This window comes from Nicotiana sylvestris, chromosome 7 (genome assembly GCF_000393655.2).
Source record: "Nicotiana sylvestris chromosome 7, ASM39365v2, whole genome shotgun sequence".
NCBI classification, from domain to species: domain Eukaryota; kingdom Viridiplantae; phylum Streptophyta; class Magnoliopsida; order Solanales; family Solanaceae; genus Nicotiana; species Nicotiana sylvestris.
In genome coordinates this window covers 77050431-77055960 of record NC_091063.1, presented here as the reverse complement: position 1 = coordinate 77055960, position 5530 = coordinate 77050431, and the positions used below count along the sequence as shown (strand labels likewise).

Genomic DNA, 5530 nt, shown 5'->3' with positions numbered 1-5530 from the left:
ACAATTAGTGAATTCAATAAGTTTTTATAGTAATTTGTTCGTCCTATAACTTATGTTTTAATGTCCACGCATGTTTCAACAAAGTTATATAAATCATAAAAAATTTAAAAAAAAAAATAAATTAAAACCTCACTACATGGATAATATCGAAACCTTTGAACGAAGATAAATTGAGAAAACATATGAGTTATATTTTTAAAATATGTTATTCGATAAATCTTATTTGTGTCTTCTCGAATGAACTTGAGAATATCTTTTTAAAAATTAAAATAATCTTAAATCTTCAAGAGTTATGCATTCTTATTGAAACTAACAAAAAAGCACGATAACTCATGAAATTAAAATGACAAAACTATAAAATTGGAACATAATTAAACGTGAATATATTGAATAATGTTTGAGGACTTTTATGAACAAAATTTTTTCTTTTATTGTATTAGTTATAGAGGATCAATAGTCATCAATTTCAACAGCTTATACTTTATTTATAACTCAAACATAATTTAAAACATATATAATTTTCTTACAAAATATTACTCATTGAGACGGGGAACACGCGCATCGCGCGTACACTAAAACTACTTATTATAAAAGCATGAATATAATGTCGGTTTACAAAAATAACCTTATAATATTAAGCATAATAACTCATAATAAAAGGACATAACCGGAATTCCAGATATTAGCCTTATAATCCTATTAGTTTTAGGACATAATACTACACGTTAGGAATCCTACATGATTATCTTTAAGAATCCTATTAGTATAATTACTTTCAGGATGTCTAATTCATATAAAATTGAACAAGTAAATATCTTTAGTCCTGTAATCTTATTACTTTTAGGATACACCTTAAAAATTCCTATTTGATTCTTATTTACTTTTCGGAAAAAATTCTTAAAAATATTACATTTAGAACAAGTAACTATCTTCCATACACGTTCTTCTTGGAGGAAGTTGACACAAATCTAAATTTCTTTGACGGGTGAATCTACTAAGCTATCACATAAATAAATACCTAATTATTAGAATTCAATTTGCTTATTTTTATTTCAAGAATATTAAACTATAGTACTATTTAGGGTTTGATCTAATTTTTAGGATTTTGAAGTCAACTATTAAATGTATTATCCACCTGGACAATTTAACATTGTGCAATAGAATTATGACTTTGCATGGACTTCTAATTCCAATTTTCTTCTCTTATAAATATGAAGTATGGAATATTTCATGCTGTAGAAATATTTAACGCGTAAGCTGAATGTTCATGTATAATAATAGTCGCAAGAAATATATTTCTTCCATGGATGATGAAAAGCTGAAGGTAGTCAAATAGAACTATTGGCACTACAAAAATATAAAAAAGATCTCATGGCAACTATTGGTGGTTGTATAATAGCCAGAGCCATCAACGATATTTTTCTTACCAAGATAAGATGATCTTTAACGTATATGCATTATAAAAATTATTTTATTTTGGTCATCCTAGAAGTATATATATGTTAATGCAAACAATCTAATATTCTTTGCATGGTTAATATATAAGTATTAATATCACCGGACGTGATTCATATTTTTATTTTTTCTATTAAAAAAGAGAAGTTGGTCGACCAAGGGCAAAATTGCCCTTTTACCTTGCCATTTTATTTTTCCCCTATTTCTATCTTTAACAGTGCTCACTATTTCGACACAAACGAAAGATATGGGTCTAGAAACATCTCTCCTATGTTCCATCAAAAACTTAGGTGAACTCTTTGAGTTCTCCTTCTTCAGAATTTGAAGAAAACCATTTCGGGTATGATTCTCTCACGGTTTTTGCTCCAATCTTTTTCTTTTTTTCTTTGTCTTCTTCTTCTTCTTCTTTGAGATCTCTTAACAATTTTCTATTTCATGGGTGAATTTCCTTGTCTGTTATTATTCTATGGTGACATAACATTCTTTATTTTTATAAGCAGTGATTGGTACTTTCACTATACTGTTTAAGATGTATTGTAGTTGGTAAAGTTAACTCACTATAAAAGAATGTGAATTTAAAATGGATATCTTTTTTTGCTCAAATTTAATATGCCAAAGTTTAATTTATCCTTTGTTAATGAAAAAAAAAGTTATATTCTTTGGATTTATTTAATATGGTCATCAAAGTTATGAAAATGATATAGTAATGCCACTTTTGTATTTTTTGAGAGATTTATTTCTTATATTGCTTTTTGTTCACCAGAAGACATGGCAGTAACATGGTTGTGAACTTGTGATCCTTTTATATGTCAATAACTTGCTGATCACACGGACGATGACAAGATGGTTGAAGAATCTAAGAGGTACTACACCGAAATTTCAAGATAAAAGATCTAGGAGAGTCGAAATTCTTCCTTCGAATTGAATTTGCCAGGTTATAATAACAAATATGATGTATCAACACATGTATGCTATCATAAATCTCAAAGTTGAGATTAGAACAATGAGATTACAGATTAAATTGACGGTATCATACAAAACTAACAGGTAATCCTTTAGAGCTCAAGTTGAATTTCGCAAGTGCTAAACTTGACGAGCACACAGGAAACAGTATAAGGTCCTATAGAATGCTAGAGTTACCATAGATTGATTGGCATAATTGTTATAGTCATAGTGTATAATTGTGTTGCCGAGTATTAGATTGTTACATAGTGTATAGTAATTGACATGAGGTTGTTTTCTTTGTTTATTTAAGTTGATAGATGTAGTAGTGTGGACATATATTTGTTTTTCCCATCTTTTTGCTGCGGCTTTTTCCAAAGAGCTAAAATACATAACCTGTCAGAAATATAGAAGCTTCCATTCTTGAGAAGTTGCAAAGAAATATAGAATGAGACCACAAACTCTGAACATTTTCCCATCTCAGTCCGTGCATACCAACAGTTAATGTTGGCTTAAGCTTGCTACTCTCGGAACAGGTTATGATTTCTCCAAATAGCTGCACCGTGGTTTTTTTTTGGCCATGCTAATTGTTATACTTCGTCCACTACATTCGTCTCTTACATTTTATTATATACAGAGTTGATATTCTATACTCATTCGACACTTAACTGAAAATTAGCTTCGTTGTTATTTGGTTATCTTTGACATGATATTTATGTGTCCGGCAATATGATATAAGGAAGGAAATGGGACAATATGGCCACCATTAATGTGTTCAAGTAATGGAAATGTATGATAGTTCTCTGCAAAGAAGTGTTCCAGTTATATGTCTACTTTATAGTAGTTTTTAATGGGCAAACTTGTGCGAAGCAGAGACTTATATCTTTTATGCAGCTCTTTAAAGACGATTCTTCAGATAGTACCATGACACTGACCTTCAGATCTACTGATTGGGAATTATGATTTCTTATATTTGGTAGATGAATACTGGATTAGCTTCACCAGCTATTAGTGATTACAAGAGTCCATGGATGTGTTAACCCAAAAATAATGTTCTCTCTGCTTCTGGTCTTTAACCACCCAACGCTGGTAATGTATTTTCAATTGAAAATTTCTTTTTTCAAGATACTAAAATATTTCCCCTTTTTTTAGTTTCTTCTTAAAAGTTCTTATTGCTTTCAGCGTGGTGGTAGCGAGAGGGAAACAGGAAAGGTACAACTTCATTAGAGCAAGATTCACCAAAAACACTAGATATAAAAAGTTTGGTTTTGTTAATTGAGAAAATTCATCTGTTTATATTTCCTTTACTTATTATGTTGTTGAGTCCTTCTATTATTATCATTTGAAGGAGGTTTTTCTACGTGATTGCATTCATTGTGTTATTTTGATCTTCATATTTAATTTGTCCATCAGTTTGAGATCAGTGGGATAGAGATGCTTCCTGAATAGTTCAAAGAAGTCCAACTTGAGAGACACTCTAAACACTAATTGCAAGCAATAAGAAACAACATGGACATTATAATGCAATTTCTGGTCAACTCAGTGATGCTGGCTTGAAATATTATGATATCTTATTCATGAGGAATGAGTAATTTCACAATGAAAAGGTTATAGGACTTGATATATGTTAAATGCAGAATATAGTGATCCCTGCTGGCTGCCGCTAATAAAGTATTGACTTTTCTTGGTTGTCTGTCTTCAAAATAAGAGTCCAACAGTGGGGCGCTTTAATGTTATTGGCTAATGTAGCATCTAGATATATGTATGTATCTAGATATATTGGTGATTGCATATTAAGATTATCTTGATAAATTATTGACTTCACTTTAAGATTCTTGAAGCTCAAAGCAAAAAGAACACATTACTTTTTTGACTTACCGAATTAATTAGAATGTCTTTGACTTAGATTCTTATGATAGACTTGGAAACTTTGCTTTATGACGCAAGATCTGTCGTCATAAAAACTTGAAGAAGTGTCTTCCACTTATATAATTTTTGTACTTTTTGTATATTTATTTGGTTATTAATTTTTTTCAATAAAATTCAATTTATTTGATATATCTTGGAACATATCAGTAGAGCCTCTAATTTGCATGTTCACTTTCTCTTTTACAGTAACGTTTATGATGCTTCTTAAATGGATTTTCTTTCAATACTTGTACGAAATCTCTTTTTCGTGGAAATTATAAGCTATTTCCCAATAAAGGATAAGTATTAGCTTCTAACATTCGAAATTTTTCAAAAAAATTTTATGTTACTATATTGTTGATATGCAGGACTTTGAATGAGTATACATGTGATGGTACAAAATACTAAAGGAAATTAGCTTTTATGAAAATGAAAGATTTTTGACTTCGATACCAATCGATTCAATGGACCAATTCCTCCCAAGCTTGGCAATTCTCCAACCATTGTAGAAATATTATGCATTTTAAGTCTCTTACTGTTATTGTCATTGTATGTGGATGTACCTTTATAGTCTCAGCTAAATATGGTTTGTCATTGTTCACTGATTCAGATGGATTCCCTGAGTTCAAGCGTATGTGACATAGCCTACATTATGCTTTTTAAGTTTTTGTACTTTTATGTTTGAGACTTTTTATTTTTAAGAACTTAAAAATGTACATTACCTTGTAAATAAATGATGTTTGAGACTTTTGAAGTCATTTTACAGTCCAAATTCTAAGGTTCATGCTTAGTTGTCACCTCGAGTTACGTTTACTTGACTTCCATGTTATGGGAATATACTGGTTGAAAGCAATGGCCAGTGATATCAGAGGCATTTACAAAATTATCAATATTCTGAATGATATGTATTGGTATTTAAACCAAATCAACGATTTAGAAAAAAAGTCTGCTACCTAAAAGTATGAAATGTTGTGCCCGTGCAAAGCTATCTAGTTTCAATAGAAAACACATATGATTTTGTAAATAATATTAGGTGAAGTTTTTCCTTTTTTTTTTTTTGTTATAAATCATATTTAATTGATATACATATTTCTTTCCGAAAGAGTAGAAGCTATAACCAATTAATCATAAAATTAGCAAATATCCGCAAAAGAAAACAAATAGCGGATGGTTCTTGTGGTTCTTTTTGGGGCATCAAAGTAATCGAATATTTAAGATTTCTCCT

At 30.0% G+C, this 5530-nt stretch overlaps 1 long non-coding RNA gene across 2 annotated transcripts; it reads left to right on the top strand.

The window, feature by feature from the left end:
• The first annotated feature begins 1703 nt into the window (after positions 1 to 1703).
• Positions 1704 to 5077, top strand: LOC104232486 (uncharacterized). Of its 2 annotated transcripts, XR_712340.2 has the most exons (5): positions 1704 to 1795; positions 2219 to 2318; positions 3378 to 3486; positions 3580 to 3609; positions 4674 to 5077. It is a non-coding gene; the product is annotated as an uncharacterized lncRNA (long non-coding RNA). The 2 variants fall into 2 exon arrangements; XR_712339.2 differs by lacking the exon at positions 4674 to 5077 and having other exon boundaries at positions 3580 to 4285.
• Positions 5078 to 5530: the final 453 nt, after the last annotated feature.